The 18214-nt window shown below is 41.8% G+C and overlaps 1 long non-coding RNA gene across 1 annotated transcript; it reads right to left on the bottom strand.

The window, feature by feature from the left end:
- Positions 1-1155: 1155 nt before the first annotated feature.
- On the bottom strand, positions 1156-17681 carry LOC142582005 (uncharacterized). Its single transcript, XR_012828351.1, has 2 exons — positions 17568-17681; positions 1156-1534 (listed from the first exon to the last, which is right to left on the bottom strand). It is a non-coding gene; the product is annotated as an uncharacterized LOC142582005 (long non-coding RNA).
- Positions 17682-18214: the final 533 nt, after the last annotated feature.

Here is an 18214-nt window from a genome sequence, read left to right as displayed (position 1 = left end):
TTTTGGCCCATTTTTATTGTGGATGTTCATAAACAGCTGGCGTAGCACAGTTTTATCATATTTTCAATTATTTGCGGGCGGCAGTGTGTTATGCCGTAAGATGCGATCGCAGTCTGTCACTTTTCACTTTAACGAGCATTTTACTGCATCTCTCATTGGTGATTCTCATATAAAATGTCGCTATTACCTCTAATCGTAAAAACAATAATTCTTCATATAGGTACGCTTTCGCAAACCATTGTCTTTCCACCACCTCCTTGTAGAAGTATCTATGTGTCTATAGGGCGGCGATTGCCGCATAGTCAACTCATATCAGTCTACAGCAAAAGTGCCATGTATGATCGGCTATATGAAACGTAATCCTCACGGCGCTAAGTGCTCGTAAATATTTAAGATTTGTCCGCGCTCCACTTGAATATACCGGCCCCGTATGATCATATAACGAAGATTAGCGAATCTGAAACTTTCAAGGAGTTCAGAACCCTTTCGTCCGATTTATCATCAAAGACTACAGCATACAATCTAGCGTCACTAACATCAAGAAAGTGTTACCACATCCACATTTAGAAACGTCCAGAATTATCGAAATACTGTCGTTCCGTGCACAAAATAAGTGATAGCATACATGCGCCTTTCTTACCACTCTCTATCCCATACCTTAAGTCAGGACGTTTGCACAAGGACCATAGTTTTCAACGCCTATTTCGTAGAACCAACACGTTTAATTCATCCAACCTGCCTTGAGCGATTGCAGATTAGAATGACCTTCCCAATGGCATTGCAAACGTGGGTAATCGTATGACATTTGTAAGTGAAGTAAGCGGTCTTTTTGCCTTATATTAATGTATCGTTTGAGTAATATGCGCAGGAGAATGAGTACATTCTCCTTGATACATCTGTTAGCGTATAGCACGTAATTTCAACAATTACATGTGCTGAATATCAAAGCTGTTGATTTTATTCAGCCATAGCGATGCGTAAGTAAAAATTATTAATTTTACTCCTATCTGTTGCACATTATTTATTCTCATACTGCTGTATATTGAGCAACAATTTGATTCCCGCTCAATTTCAATGTGTTTACCCTTTGCTAAGCTGCCGCATGCAGTGCCACAAGTCGGAGCCTCTGAGGACCTTAAATAAAAAAACAATTCCTCAAATTAAAACAAACTTTATTACCTAACAATCATGTACAATGCACATTTCATAAGCAAACCAATACAGAAGTATGGCGCACGTGCTGCACACTCCAGTCAAAGCGGAAATATTTGCATCCGTGCGAAGTAAAGACACTGCTATATGGAGTGGCCGAGCAATTGCGTGTAACACTTATTGAACATCTCTAGTTGTTGTTTTTTGTTTCGACAATTCAAATAGCCGTCGTTTAGCGGCAAAGGTAATAATAATATTGATGCCGCCTATCCATTATTTTTACCAGGATTGCCATTCACCCCATTTCTTCGTCCACCGGCTCCCATCGCTCCTGCATTACCTCCTCCTCCATAAGCGCCTCTTGGCCCGTTGCCTTGGCCTCCTGCGAGTAGTAGATTGATTTTGGTGACCGCTGTTCAGGAAACGTTTAACAAAGAAACTATAGGGAACATTGTTACACTACGTGTGGTGATTCACGTGCTTAATTAAAGACCAGCGTGACCAAATGGTCACGTTAGTCTGCACAGTGGGTTTCAATAAATTAAGATTAACAAAACTGCACAGAAATTGCCTTTGACATGCCGATTGACAGATTAGAGTTCCATTTATGGATACCAAGCGTCAGCAGCTGTCAGTCATTTTGTGGGAGCCCCTCGCAAACGCGGGAATAAGTGTTGCTCTGCGAGTAACGTCGCGATGCATCGCTCCAAGGGTTAAGTGTTTTTTTTTTTCACTACTTGTTTAAGCAATAGTCGGGTATAGTCACCTCCGTATTGCTCTTTGAATATGTGGCCTTCGATGAGCATTTGTGAAAGATTAATGTTTGATCTATCCATGAACGAGTACGTTATCTTGTGCGTTACCATATGGTCAGCTGGGCCTTTAGGATGCCTAACTTTTTATTTTTTTAACTGCATTATAATCTCTTACACGGCCGCTGGCGTGTTCCCGCAGTGGTTATTTGTTATTTTATTGTCTGAATAGGTAGATGTTGGAAGAAATAGCGAAGATACTCGAAGAGGAAGATGACGTGTCAGTGATTTATATTGAGCCGCCAGAGGCTAGCACCTATTCTGATGACTCGGCCGATGAAGACAGACGGACTCATTGACAATCTAAGCGAGTGGCAGCTATGAGCCAGCGCTGAAGCTGTTTTTTTTCTGAAGGATGCCGCATTGGTGGATGCGAGTCGGACCACAACGACCCCGGTGGCAAAGTGACGGAACATCACAGATTTCTTCTGCTGTAGTTGATGCGGCCATTCCTGCGAAATTATCCACTGCTTCTAAGCGGTCGAAGGGTGATCTCAAGAAAAGCCTTGGCATATTTCCGGGCCCAAACTTTGCTGCTTACAGGGACTTTTCACCTGTTGAGTTTTTCGAACTCTTTTTTGACGAAGCCATCGTGCAGCTGCTAGTCGAACAAACAAGAAAGTTTGCGTTAGTTTGAATATGCCCGATGCGGAGGTTACCAGAGAACAATTAAGAAAAGTTTTCTTGGAGTGGCTTGTTTTGTCCGGCTATAACCGCTTGCCAGATAAAAAGTGCTATTGGGACAGCGGCACGGATATGCGCAACACGGTGGCTTACAATGCTATGCGAAGAAATCGCTTCCTACAGATAATGCGATTGCTGCACTGAGTGAAATACAAGCCTAAGACTTAGTGACAAGTTGGCAAAGTTGCGTCCATTGATGGCACTTTTGAAAGCGAGGTTTCTGGAGCACTTTCAACCTGTGCGTCACCTGAGTTATGACGAAAGTATGATTGAGTATTATGGTCGTCATGGCTGTAAACAGCTCATACGCGGAAAGCCTATCCGCTTCGGGCATAAAGTATGGTGCCTAAATGCCAAGAACGGATACCTTATAAACTTCAAAGTGTATCAAGGAAAGCAGGGGATCTCGGAACATCTGAAAAATATGGAATGGACTTCGGAAAAGCAGCGGCGCCACTTCTTCAAGTAGTGGATGAACTCGCAGCAGAGACACACTTCCATCCACTTTCGATCCGCTTTCTGAGACACTAAAGTCTATCTACAAGAATTAAACCTGGGAGTGTTATCAAGCACTACCACTCAGAGCCATAGCAGTAAATGCGGAACATTCTATCTAGCGCAGGCGTCACCTAGTACGTGAACTTTTTGGGTGAAGGAAACCGCTGAATAAACCCACAAATGCTACCTGAAGGCATCAAAGCTGCGGGATTCGAGACGCTCCATATATAATGAATAAGAAGAAAGGAAACAGAGAGGTCCGATTTCTAGTAATCAGAACATACGACACTAAAAAGGAATGACACCAATACCAGCAGAGAGGAAATGATCTGGGGTTCCTAATGGAAGAAAGAAATTATAAGTAAATAGAAATAAAGGGGGATGAAAAAACAACTGGTCTTACACGTTGGATACGAACCCACGTCTTTTGATACACGGCATGACAGCTGTATTCATCATTGACGTCATGACACGTCATTCATGCTTTGTATGCATACATATCATGCTACTCCCTAAACCATTCTTATATATGTATCAAGATGAAGAAACCACCACGACGGCATCAAGACGTAGGAGGTCAGACAGACAGACAGACAGACAGACAGACAGACAGACAGACAGACAGACAGACAGACAGACAGACAGACAGACAGACAGACAGACAGATAGACAGACAGACAGACAGACAGACAGACAGACAGACAGACAGACAGACAGACAGACAGACAGACAGACAGACAGATCCAAAACACCAGAATTTCGCAAACGATCCGTAGCAATAAAATATGGCCTAAGTTAACCTGGAGAACTACCTCATGTTCGCATACAGCCGTATAAAACCTTAAATTCAAAATAAAGAACAAAGGCTTCCTACTAGAGCCAACCAAAATTCCCCTATAGTACGATGAAAAATACCGCACGCTACTGTCCTGACGCAGGCTTGACACGTGACCCCGATGGCCCGCGGCATCTTTGAGGGATGATTGCCACCAGAGAGTGTAGTAGTCAGATAGGACTGCGAAGGGTCAGCCGCAGATAATGCGTGAATTTCGCGACGGCCCCAATAAGAATGAATCACTCTTTTCTGTGATGCAAAATTTTAGGTCGGCGGCTGCATGAGGCTGCTGGTAAAGGCACAGTCCAGTCATGCCCACATTGGGCTAGGCAAGAACAACGCCGAAGATGTGGACAAATTCATCGCTACGGACTATCATGGGAACATAATTTACAACATGAGCCAACATAAGTGGCGAAGTTAACACTGGGTCATTCCACGCCAAATCAACCAGTGTTTTTTCGAGCGCCACAGGCATACATATAAACATTTGCGTATGTTGATCAAAACTAGTTCTCCCCGTTTATTTTCCTTCCCAAAATATTTCCGCATATTTGTGAAAATTTATTGTTCTTCTCGAGCTGAACCAGAAGGCATCAATCAACATTTCTTTTTAAAGGCACATTCTATGTTCTAGTCGTTCAAAGGGTGTGTACGGCAAGGCAATGAAGTGATGCGACTGCCAAAATAATTATTTCAAATAATCGACCAGTTCAAGTGCTCTTGGCACCGGCAAATGCCGGCAAATTTGGAAAGTCAGAATTTTTTTCTCGGAAGACAAGGAAATCTGGGCCAAGCAACAATAAATATAGAAAGTAGCCCGATCAACATAGCCTAGCTGAAAAATATTTAAACTTCGAAGGTTCAGCAGAGATCCCTAAAATAAAAACTGTGATGTTCCAACGTCTTGCAAAAAGCATCGCGTCGAAAGGCAAACAAGCACCTTAAAAGGTCGGCCTAAAAATGTATCTGATAGAACATTAGGTAGCTGTGCATGTCTGCTATGCATGTGAGAAGTTACCAAAAGATATCATTTATTAAATGCGAAATTTAATTTTACAATATATTCGTAGGTCGATCGCGCAGACAGCATAAGCATACGAGATCTTTCAGTCTAGCAAGGATAGATTAGTAATAAAATCAACACGAGTAAGTTCCAACAAACTGTGACTGCCGTTTTTTTTTTTAATTATGGCGAAGACAAGTGACGTCAAGCGCCGCAGCATCGACTCATATTCTTTTTTCGTTCTATGAATGCGAAAAGCGGACGTCCAGCTGGTCTTAGCACACCATTCTGAAAAGGGCACATGTGAATTTGATAGCTGAGCATGTTTAAGCTGTCGAACAAACCGAGGTGTGCTACACCAGAAGGCATTGTTCGCGCTTTTGTAGGCGGTAAGTTCAAATTATCAAGAGGTTTTCTACTTGTATTGTCTTACGACAGCATTTTGGCTTCCATAGTGTATGGCGCCAAGTGCACTGCATGTCGCAATGCACGTTAGTATGTCCCACTTCATAGACGCCGACTACAGAGGGGGGGGGAGGGTTTCTAGAGGAGATACAGGACCCGAGTCCCCTCCGGAGTTTTTCGGAAGGGGCAGAGAGACCTCCCACCCTTATGGCGATGCCACCGCCCACTTTCTCTCCCCCCTTAAGTGTAATTACTATTGTTTTGTTACCTACACAACTTGAGGTTTCTTTTCAGGTGCGTCTAGCTTTTACACTTAAAATTTTATTGCAGATATGCACTTACTGCTTCGTCGTTCACGCGCACGTCAACGGCGTTTAATTCATATTTTCGGTTTATTTCTGCAAATGCTGACAAAAGAATAGTAGCGCATTAAAGCATTAGCGGCGGCTACCTCATTAGTTTTTTTTTCAACTTAACATTTTTTGTTATATTGCCCGTGCGGACACCGTGCCCAGAAACATTGTACGTAAATATATATAAAGGACAAAGCTTATTTTATTTCTAAAGAGAAGGTGCTAGCCAATTAACAATTACTTCTAATGGAATTGATAGTCTATGCCTAGAGAATTAATATGTTGCTGTATGTTCACCTCGCTTCAGACTGGTTTACGTGCTTTGTTACCCCTAAAGAACCTGCAGACTTTAGTGGCCCTTTTGGCAGAGTCTTTTATAAACGGTGTGTCAAATACGCATGAATGCTACGTGTCTCAGTATTGCTTCTCTTTCCAGTAGGCAATGGTAACGGCTGACAAAAAAAAAGACTTCTAATAATATACTGGTTTTATTAGGGATGGAAACATGGCCATTTGCGTGCGCTAAAATAAATATATATAACACACTGAGTAACCGAAATGAGGCCAAGCTTCAGTAATTAGAAATCAGAATCAATGGGAGTCATGCGCAGCAGCGCTTATACTCGGACTCACAGCAATCCCCTCACCCCCCCCCCCCCCCCCCGAAAAAAAAATATAGGCTGCACTTTCACTGGAAAGACGAAGCTGTATTGGTGGTAGCAAACTATAAGAGAATTACATGAAGGAAGGTAACACCACCGATACAGGCCAACCTCGGTGGGGTGCGAGGGGACTCTCAGGCTGTGAAATTAAACTGCTGCCTAGAATGAGGTCTCGTTAATACTCGTATATGGCCTGCACTGAACAATTCTTCGAGGTCACACGAAGTTCTCTTCCTGTGCTATTGGTATATATATAAATATATATATATATATATATATATATATATATATATATATATATAACAGAAAATTCAGTATGACACAGGCTAAACATACTGTGGTATGTTTAGCCACAAACAAGCTATGGCCGAAGAAGCGCTGTTTGATATTCCCACTTATTTTAATAATCTACATATTATCCTTGCCCATCTACGCCATGTAACCGGGAAACGTTCTCGGGAGCTTGGGTGCAGTCCACAAATTTCTAAACTCAATCTTCTACTGTCAGCCGAGCCGGTTCTTGCTTTTATTCTCAGCGTTCATCTCCACATACTGGCACGCATTGTTGATCGTATAAGTGTTGTTTCAGCGTCCACTTTATTTTCGTATAAGGGTTATGTTCCCATTCTTTATATTTTTTATTATCTTATTTTCATCTTTACGATTATAATTATTAGTATTTTTACTTGATCAGTGCGCTGCTCTTTCGGCCCTCTAGTCACGCACACAAGTTTCACGGCTTATGTGGAATGAATATGTACATGACGTGCACTTTAATGTTGAATGAATATGTATTATATTCAATTATATCCAATTGAATGGCCGCACCTGACGACTCACTGAAGAATTCTGCGTTTGAAATTCTTTTATAGCACATATCGCTCGTTGTAATAGTTCTGTGGAAATCCGCAAACGTCGACAGAAGTAATCAATAAAGAGAAAATGAGATATCCACCAGATAGTAGCAATTGCTACAAAGGAAACTCATACGGGTTCCTCGAAGGAAAAGCCTCGAAGTTGTCCGGGACCAGGGCGAATTTTTCTTCAACTGCGAGGCTTTTCTTCCGAGGAACCCGTATGGGCTTCCTTTGTAGCAATTACCACGATTGGGTGGATGGCTCAATTTCCCTTAATTCATATATTATTTTCGTACTGACATTAGTCCACCGAAATACATGAAACCACCTCCGCATATAACATAAAGAAGGGAACTTAAGGAACTTCCTCTTAAGAGTGTCATTATGCGGAATTTTTTTTGTCCAGACAGCACGCGCCTAGAATCTTCTTTTGCCTGATATTGTACTAACTGTATCTGTTGATGCTTTTGACCCTGGTTTGAGTGTATAAGTACTCTTTTATAAACTTTTGTATTTTGAATGAAATCACCCCTACTGTAATGCCTGATTGAGGACGCATCTACAGAATAAATGAAAATAAATAAATAAAAGTACATGTTCTGAGGAACTTCTTTATTCTCGAAAATCCCGCTCTATGAGGACAGAAAAGTCGCGGTTTGGATGATGATATGTGAAGATATGTTGATATGTGCAGTTGAGCAACACGAGATGCGAATATTGAGCTCCCACTAATTATCCCATCTAGACGGAAGTGGCAAGCCTGGAAGCAGAGGTGTGCTACGAAACACTTCGTACATAAACTACAAATGAGACACGTACACAATTTCTGTCCCGCGACAACGACAGTCCGAGGGAGTATAGAGAGGAGAAATGCGGTAATTAACAGGTTAGATTCGTTCAAGAATCCAGTATGGTTCAATAAAACGACTGTAAAATGTGTCGCTTTTAACTGGGGACACGTACAAGTGATCGGAGTAATATTTGGTTGCCAGGGCAGAAAACCACACTGCGGTGGGTAGAGTGGTGGTGGTTTTTGCGAGTATATTGGGTGATGGTGTTAATGCGGGCGAGGAAGTGGCAGTGGGCGAAGCGGGAAACGACTTGTACGTATCAAAGAACTGCCGAGGACACAGGAACAGAGAAGAAAGATGCATCAAGGACGAAAGTTGGTGAGCGGCCGTAGACAAGGAAGAATGAGGAAACGCGGGTGATACATTGGGGTGCAGTGTTGCAGGCAAAAGTCACAGCAGTAGGATTGCATCTCAGATTTTGTGGTCCGGCCTGATCTACATTGAGATTATGTCGGAGGGTGTATGATAGAAACCCTCGGTCAAGCCATCGAGCTGTGGAAGGCAGCCGCAAGTTGTCTTATGAGCAGTGCTAGTAATTCGAAGAAATTAGGAAAGAATAGGAGACAGAAAGACCTAGCCAAGAAGCTGAGGAGAACGCGTGGTGTTCTACAGTGTAAAAAGATGTTCCGCAGGAAATAGTCCGCAACATTAGAAGCTGTTGCAGAGTGTAGAGAAGCAATCACAGCGTAGCGAGTGAGATGATCAACAGCTGTCACGATCCAGTGTATACCATTGGCGGTCAGAGGAAAAGGCCCGTATAGATCTCTTATGACGACCTTAGAGGGAGAGACAGGAGAAGGCAAGGGCTGCAGGGGCCCAGCAGTAGCAGATGTGGGGTGTTTTGCCGTGTTGACAAGGCACACAAGATGAGATGTAGTTGGCTACTTGCTGCGGGCTGCCGCTTAACGCAAAAGTGCCTGCCTCGCTCCCCTGCTCGTCATAGTAGTCGCTTTGGGCTGCGCTATGCGAGGCGGCAACACAAGTTGGCAGCTACGACGGCGGTTGCGGCGGGACGTGGACGACGTCCTCTCCGTGTCAACGAGTAAGCGGCGCACCTCTTTATTTCGGCAAGAATCCTGCAGCACTCACCTATCCCCGGGCAACGCTAGAGCGCATGCACCGCTACATGATGCGGGCTGCCGCTCAACGCAAAAGTGCTTGCCTCGCTCCCCTGCTCGTCATAGTAGACGTTTTGGGCTGCTCTCTGCGAGGCTACAACACAAGCTGGCAGCTACGATGGCGGCTGCTGCCGGACGTGGACGACGTCCTCTCTGTGTATACCAGTATGCGGTGCACCGCTTTATTTCAGCAAGAATACTGCAGCATACAGCTACCCCCGGGCAACGCTAGAGCGCATGCATCGCTACTTGCTGCGGGCTGCCGCTCAACGCAAAAGTACCTGCCTCGCCCCACTCCTCGACATAGTAGTCGCTTTGGGCTGCTCTTTGCGAGGCGACAACACAAGCTGTCAGTTCCAGTGACAGTTACGGCGCGCCATTAACGTTTTGTGCGCTTCGCCTGGTGAGCGATACTAGCTGTGTGGGTTTCGACCAGAATTCCTTCAATGAACAGTTTTCCGCTTCCTACGCCTGATTTGCAGATTAGGTTCCCGGCTGTTGTATATATGCATGTTTATGTTATCTAACTAGTTTGCTGTGTACAATGGGAAAAGATGACAGTTGCATTTCCTGTCATAAGGCTCTGCCTACTGATGGAAAAATAATGACATGTGTTCAGTGCAAATATTCTTATCATCTAGGGCAGTCATGTTCTGGAATAGCAGCTAACACTTTCACTACTATGGGGATTGCTAAGAGAGATGCGTGGGTCTGTAAAACGTGCAGAAGTAACAAGAAACTAAACAGCGGTACAGAGACGGAACTGGAAGAAAACAGTGGTTCTGAGTCTTCACTGTTGGGTGAGCTAAGGCAATTAAGAAAACGTTTGCGCTTTTGCCAATTCTACATAAGAAGGTTGATTCTCTCCTATTGCTGCAAGAAGAGTTAACGGCTGTATCGAAATCGGCTAAGGAACTCGAAGGATCGTTTTTGTCCAAGAAGTACGCTTCTGTTTTGAAACAACAGGACATTCAGGAACGTCAAATGTCTGATTGCGCTGAACTGGAAGCTCTGAAAACAACGGTGCTAACTAAGGCAGCAGTAACACAAAGGCTAGAAGAAAACCAAAATGAAAGTAAGCAGTACAGCAGAATAAAGAATTTGAGGATCCACGGTTTGCCCGTGAAAAGTAATGAAAGCCTAACACAAACAATCACGCAAATGGCAGCAAATTTGGACCTCTCGGGGTTTTCGTCGGATGATATTGCAGCCGTACACCGCTTAAAAGCAAAAATCGGTCATTCAAAAGTCAAATCTGTAATTTGGAAGGAAAAGTGGCTTGAAGCGCGGGGAAGCTTAAGAAACTACTTGAAGCTGCAACATTTCCAAAGATCTACTTCAATAATAACTTGACCAAAGTTAACCGTGGCCTCGTCTGGAAAGCGAGAACGAAGGCAAAGGAGGAGGGTTGTCAGTATTGTTGGACAAACTGAGACAAGCTGCTCGTGAAAAAGAATGAAACAGCGTCTCTAGTTCGAATTGGTAAACAAGTAGACCTGGAAACATTGCTTAGCCAACATGCCTTCCTCTTTCAGTTAACTACCAGACTTTAGTTCATTTAAACAGAATTTCTGTGCAGTTCTGATGAAAATTTTACCATTGTGAGCGTTAATATTCGAACTCTACGTAAATACTGGGACGAACCTAAATTTCTGGCTAAATCCGCAGCTAACGTTGTAGACATATTTGTGATTACAGAAATCAATGTTTCACAGGCTTGCCTTGCTACGTTTACCGTGCAGGGCTTTTCCGCACATTTCGTTACGCGAAGCGGGCGTCATGGTGGAGATATTGCTCTCTATGTAAACGACAACTGTGAAGTTTCTTCTGTTGATGCATCTTTTGTACAAGCCGAATCTGTGATGGCGAAAGTTTGCAAGAGGCCATTTTCTGTCTATACTTTATCCAGTTATCGACCACCCTCATGCAGCCTTTCACGGTTTCTTGTTGAGCTTGAGGAAGCTCAGTGGCATTGGAGCTCAGTGGACCAATTTTGCTTGATCGGAGACTTGAATATCAATATTTTGTGCCCGCAAAGAGGACTGTTTGTGATTATTTATCTACGTTGTCCGCTTATGGTCTCGAATGTACAATTGGAGCTCCTACTAGAGCGGAATTAGTTAATAATAGCCTAGTGCAATCTTGTTTAGATCACATAACGGTCAGAGCTCCCAGCTGTTCATTAAGTCATGAGCTATTCTAGAACGGTTGGCGGACCACTCTTTTGTAGCATGCCGTCTTGTTTTACCAGACGCGTCTGAAACGAAATCGGTGGAAACTGGATCTGGGCAGCGTAAATGCCTTGTCCCTGCTGTTAATCAATCCAAGCTTGATAACCTTATTGTTTCGTTTGACTGGGAATCCTTCACCAAAGAAGATTCTTCGGGCAAAGTGTATGAGAGGTTCTGTATGCAACTGAAGAATATTGAATTGCGTTGCACATGCCTGATAGCTAAGCCGATAAGAAAGAATCACTGCTCGATGAACACTTTAATTTTTGCTTCCACTTCGTATCGAAACAACTTGTGGAAACGCTGCCAAAAAAATCCCAGAAACCAAAGACAACGATTACAATACGAGTCGGCAAGAAAGGGAGTTGTTGGTCTGCTGCGTGGCGCAAAATGCCGTTACTTTTTTTTACAAATGCCAACAATCTTCAAATAATAACGCAAAACTTTGTCTTTGGTAAATCATGTCAGTGGTGTGAGTTCCAATAACCGGTCTAGTTTCGGTGCTTTTCAGCAACCTCCCACAGAAGTGGCGATGCTTTCAACGGGCAGTTTGTTAAAGCTTCGCAACGGGCTGTTTCTCCATATACAAGCACTCCGCCGTTAGGGCATTTCGTATCTGCGTCAAATTTTCTTCCGAGAATTTTGAGGGGTGATCCGGAAGAAATTATTTTCAGTTTCCGTCCTACTAAGCCCACTGGATATGATGGAATTTCTTTACACACCATGAGAAGGAATTATAATGCACTGTCAGATATTATCCGGCATATACTGAATTGTTTTTTGGAAGGTGACGAAATTCCAGAATGCCTAAAAACTGCAGTTGTTGTACCACTACACAGGTCACGGAAGAAAGATAGTATTGAAAACTATCGGCCAATTTCTACATTGCCGGTTATTGCTCACGTTTTAGAAAAATTCCTTTTCCACACTTTGTCTTCGTTTCTTAACAAGCGTTCAATCATAACGCATCGATAGTTTGGCTTTGTCTCAGGGCCTGGTACTGTGACACTGCTTGAGGAATTTGAGATGAACTGTTCTGGACATTCGATCAGAATCTTTTCACATGTGCGGTATTTTTAGATGTAACGAAAGCGTTTGACATCCTGAATCATCAAATCTTAAGTAAACTGCATTTTAAGAGATTTCGTGGGCCTTTTTACAAAGTTCTCGAAAATTACTTGAGCAACAGATTTCAGGTGGTCTCTACCGATGATAAGAGCGTGTTTAGTTATAAGCTGTCAGTGAAAGCTGGAGTTCCTCAGAGGTCTATTTTATTGCTATGGTTGTTTAATATCTTCGTTTAATATCTTTCCTTTAGCAATTTCGAAATGTCCTGTATTCCTGTATGCTGATGACACTGTGTTATTGGCCAAATACCTTCCTTATAAAAGGTCCACTGCAATGATGCAAAATGACGTCTACAAGGCAATGCTTTGGTTCTCTAATAATGTAATTGTTGTTAATGCCCAAAAAACACAACTTGTTTGCTTTAGCTCGCTACTCAAGACTACTGTTAATAATATGCCTCTCTACTTGCATGAGTCGGACTGTGTTAGTTGTATATGTGCGCCTATTTCATACGTGGAATGTTTGAAATATCTAAGAATCTATTTCGATAGTAATTTATCGTGGCAGCATCTCTTATCCCTTATTTGTTCTCAACTGAGGTCAGTAGCTTGGCTGTTGTTTAATATCAGAAGTATTGCACCCTTGTCTGTAAAAAAGATTGTAGCACATGCACTAGGTTACAGTGCCTTGAGATACGGCATTACAGTTTTTGGCTTTTGTTCGGATCGTAGGAGATGCAGGGTAGACCGGATTATAAAAAAAATATTGTTAAAAATGTTGCATACAATTCCCCCAATAGTAACGTCTGCAAATACCTTCCGTGAACTTTGTCTACCGAATTTCCATTCATTACTTATCGAAACTGTTGTCCTTAAACATCTCTGGAATTCAGCTTTCAAACAAAATAGCGCCGCCTCAGGAGAGCTTAGAAAATGTCCGTTATGTAGTTCTTTGTTCAGCCACAAGGTATGGCACGGCCAGACGCTGTGCTTATGTGCCTGACATATTTAAAAAATTGCCAAAAGAAATTTTTATTGCGACATCAAAAAGCGCGCTCAAACATTTCTTAAAGCAGCTATAGTAAAATTAACCTCTTGAACATTTTTGTATCGCAACATTTTCCTCTTCAACTTCTTCTATTATATGTAGATAACCAAAGGTTATCTTGTTCTTTTCAATTTTTTTTCCATTCGTTTTCTTACCTTCATGTCTCATCAATTTACGTATATTTTTTGTCTTGTCTATAATATTCACAGGCACGGTCTTACAAGCCAGCTGAGTCTTCGACCGGCCTGTTTGTGTTGTTTTGTATATTTTGTGACAATAAACATTATTATTATTATTATTACTATTATTATTATTATTATTATTATTATTATTATTATTATTATTATTATTATTATTATTATTATTATTATTATTATTATTATTATTATTATTATTATTATTATTATTATTATTATTATTATTATTATTATTATTATTATAAGAGCGGTTTCTTCTGTTTATCTTTTTGTACATGCCGAATCTAAGATGGTCAAAGTTTGTAAGAGGTAAATTTCTGTCAATATCTTATCGATTTGTCGACCACCCGTCATGCAGCCATTCGGGGTTTCTTGCAGGCCTTGAGGAAACCCTGAGGCAGCGGAGCTCAGTGAAACAATTCTGCTTGATTGGAGAATTGAATGTCAATATTTCATGCCCAGAAAAAGTGGCTGTTTGTGATTATCTACCCACGTTGTCCGCTTATGGTCTGGAATGCAGAATTGAAGCTCCTACTAGAGCGAGATTAGTTATTAACAGCCTTGTGCAATCTTGTTTAGATTACTGAGCCGTCAGAGCTCTCAACTGTTGATTTAGGTCGTGTACTATTCCACAAAGGTTTGGCGGACCACTACTTTGTATTAGGCCATCTTGTATTACCGGACGTGTCTGGAACGCCGTCGGTCGAACGGCATGTGGGCAGCGCAAATGCCTTGTCCCCGTTCTTAATCGACCGAATCGTGATAAGCCTATCAGGTCATTTGTCACGGCATCCTTTACCAAAGAAGATTGGTCGGGCAAAATGTATGAAAGGTATGTACGCAACTGAAAAAAAATTCATTTACGTTGCCGATGGCTGATAGCTAAGCCGATAAGAAGGGGTCACTGTTGGATGAACACGGAAATTCCGGCTTCCATTTCGTATCGAGACACCTTGTGGAAACGCTGCAGAAGAAATGCAAGAAACCAAGCACTGCGCTTTGAATACTAGTCTGCAAGAAATAGAGTTGTTGCTCTTCTGTGTTGCACCAAGCGCTCTCACTTTTTATAAGTTCAAACAATATTCAAATAAGTAAGCAAAACTTGGTGTTTGTTAAATCATCTCAGAGGAGTGAGTTCGAGTAAGCGGCCAATTTTTCGTGCTTTTCAGCAACCTCCCACCAACAGTGACTGTTGCTCTCAGCAGGCACTTTGTTAGAGCGTCCAAAAGAGCTGTCTCTCATTCATAACACCCGGTAATTAGCGCAATAAGTATCTGCGTCAGCTTTTCTTCCTACAACTTTGAAGACTGATCTGGAAGAAATTCTATACAGTTTCTGTCCTAACTAGCCCAATCCATATCATGGAGTATCTTTACACACCATCAGAAGGAATTTGAGTCCGCTGTCAGATGTTATCTTGAACATACAGAATGTTTTTGGAAGGTGACGAAATTCCAGAATGCATAAAAACTGCACTTGTTTTACCACTACACACATCAGGGACGACAGATAGTACTGAAAGCTATCGGTCAATTTCTACATTGCCGGTTATTGATCACGTCTTAGAAAAACACAACTTGTTTCCTTTCGCTCTCCGCTCAAAACTACTGTATTTAACATGCCTCTCTACTTACATGAGTCAGACTGTGTTTCTTGTAAATGTGCGCCTCTCCCATACGTGGACTGTCTGAAATATCTCGGAATCTATTTTGATAGTAACGTATCATGGCACCATCATTTATCACTTATTGGCTCTAAACTGAGGTCAGTAGCTTGGCTGTTGTTTAAGATCAAAACTCACAACGTTGTCTGTAAAAAAGATTGTTATACATGCACTGGGTTACAGTGCGTTCAAATATGGTATTATAGTCTTCGGCTTCTGTTCAGAGCGTTGGAGAGGCCGAGTGGACAGGATTATAAGATATATTCTTAAAATATTGCGTACAATTCCACAACAGTAACCGCTGCAAATATCTTCCGTGAACTTGCTCTACCGAATTTTAATTCATCGTGTATTGAAACAGTTGTCGTCAAACACTTTTGGAATTGCGCATTGAAACAATAAAGTACCACCACAAGAGAAATTAAAGAACATGTCCCGTATGTAGTTTATCGTTCAGTCACAAGCTATGGTGGCGCCATACGCTGCGCATATGTGCCAGGCATATTTAACAATTGACCAAATGAAATTCTTAGTGTAAAATTGAAGAGCCCGCTGCAAGAAATATTAAAACAGTGACGGTGACATTAACTTCCTGAACTTTTTTTGCATCATAATATTTGCTTAAGCTTTCGTCGTTTTAAGTAAACAAATGTTAGCGTGTTCTTCTCCATTTGTTTCATCCATTTTTTTTATTCTAGTGGTCTCCTCAATTAACGTATTTTTTTCTTCTTTTTTGCCATGGTGTATCGTATTCATAGGCGCGGTCCTACAAGCCAAGGGAGGCTTAGACCGGCCTGTTCTTCTTGTTTTGTATTTTTAATGGCAATAAACATTACTATTATTATTATTATTATTATTATTATTATTATTATAGCTACAAAGGAAATGGCTAATTAAACAAGAGACTATCACACAACCACATGTTTACTTCTTGGGGTATTCTTAAAGTTGGGAAGTGCACTGGACGTTCGCAAAAGCTGTGCAACGACATTTAGTTTTGCCACACAAAACTCATTTTGCCAAATCGGAGCAATGAAAACATTGGCTGCCTAACGGTCTCATTGAATGACTCGAGTTGATTCTACAGAAACAAGCTGATGCTAGCATTTACTGTTTATCCTGCAGCAACATATTTTGAAACGAAGACGACCCAAATATTCTTTTTTGCTCGAGACTGCTGAAGGTTTTGGTATCTCCCAAATTGAAAAGAGAGCGAATGTTCAGCAATTCCTGATATTAGGGGTCTGATATAATTTAAAATGAATACTGCAATTGTTTTCGGAAAATGAAATATTTGCGCAAAGCTAATATTTCTGTTACGGCAAATAGCACGTTGGGACGATTGTCGTATTCATCGTGACTATTAGGGCCAACGCGTACAAGCCTAGCATATTGGCGTACGCGCCAGTTTCGCCTACGGCTCCGTTATAGCACCTTAGTGTGCATGTGAATGAGGTCATGAAGTATCGGTTCATATGGTTCTCGTTGTCACAATTAAACCTATTGTATCACGTTGCCAATTTTGTCTAAAAACATGGCATTTCTCTCAAGCCCGTCAGAAAATATAACATAAGCCCTGTCTCAATCTGCAACGGATCCTTAAAATTTTTAGTGCCTAATTTCATGTCATTCGCCTCGACTCGCAGCCCGCCTTCGCAGCTGATTTTGACTGCATGCCTTTTAACGATTCGTATAATTACAGTGAACTGAAATTCTTGTATTTTATGTGCGCGTGTTGGTGTCGGCAAAAGTTTGAAAATATTGTCATCAAGGCCCTGCGAAAGAACATTGCTTTAATAGTCAGGTATTTACTCTGTTACATAAAGAAGTAAATGTGCGAGTAGCCCTCATAGTAGGGAGCCTACAATGGTTTCGTGACTTGGACACGCTCTCGCGAATTCCTACGAGCGAATATGACAAGATTACTTCTAGCAGCCAAGAAAAATGAAATACTTGTCCACCAAGCACAGGCTAATTTTTGTTAATCTTTGTTCTCTTTTCTATGATTTTACATGTACATCAGTCGCAGACCGCTAATGGAGTATATTGGTGAGCATTTCCCCTATGGAATAAAACCGTTTCTTAAACATATGACCTCCGTGTCGTGGGCTGCCTGGAAGAAACTCACCACCAGCTGGTCTGTCCGCCGCATTACACTGTTGTATGTTGGAAAAGAGAAGGCAAAATATTGCCAGAGCCACCAAAATTTTCATGCTTGAAGCCTTTGTCATGGCTAGCAGGCGGAAATGTATAAAAGCCTATGAGTGCGCTGACGCTTTTATACAGCTTCAGACCAACAAACAAGGAAACGATGTTCGCTTTTACGTTTCACTTTTTCATTCTTTTCTTCTTTTTTGCAATTCGAGTTTTTCCGAGTCTTGTCGCATGAAAACAAAGCCCAGTTCTCTGCATTTATTAGATGGATCGCAGTGTATATGCCAAGGAAATTTAATCTGACGAATGCGATGCTGCTCCATGCTCATACTTTTCCAGCTGCAGGATGAAATTCACGAAAATATAGTTGTTATTATGACAAAGAATAGTGCAAATGGTGACAGGCACAGTTTCAACAGGCAGCAGGGCTTTGTTGGGGGATTATTCATCATTGTCTGGGTTGCACGTTTGCGTGCGGGCATGTATAGGCAATGTTAACCATATTTTTCAATCTGACCTATTCACTTGTCCTTTTGTAGTCCCTTGTTATGCAGAACTCTAGGCTCAGGGGCATTTCCTCAAAACTCTTCTCTAAATAGCCATTGATTATCAGTTGTTGTG

The sequence above is a fragment of the Dermacentor variabilis genome, chromosome 5 (genome assembly GCF_050947875.1).
Source record: "Dermacentor variabilis isolate Ectoservices chromosome 5, ASM5094787v1, whole genome shotgun sequence".
Classification (NCBI taxonomy): Eukaryota; Metazoa; Arthropoda; class Arachnida; order Ixodida; family Ixodidae; genus Dermacentor; species Dermacentor variabilis.
This window is presented reverse-complemented; position numbering and strand designations above follow the sequence as displayed.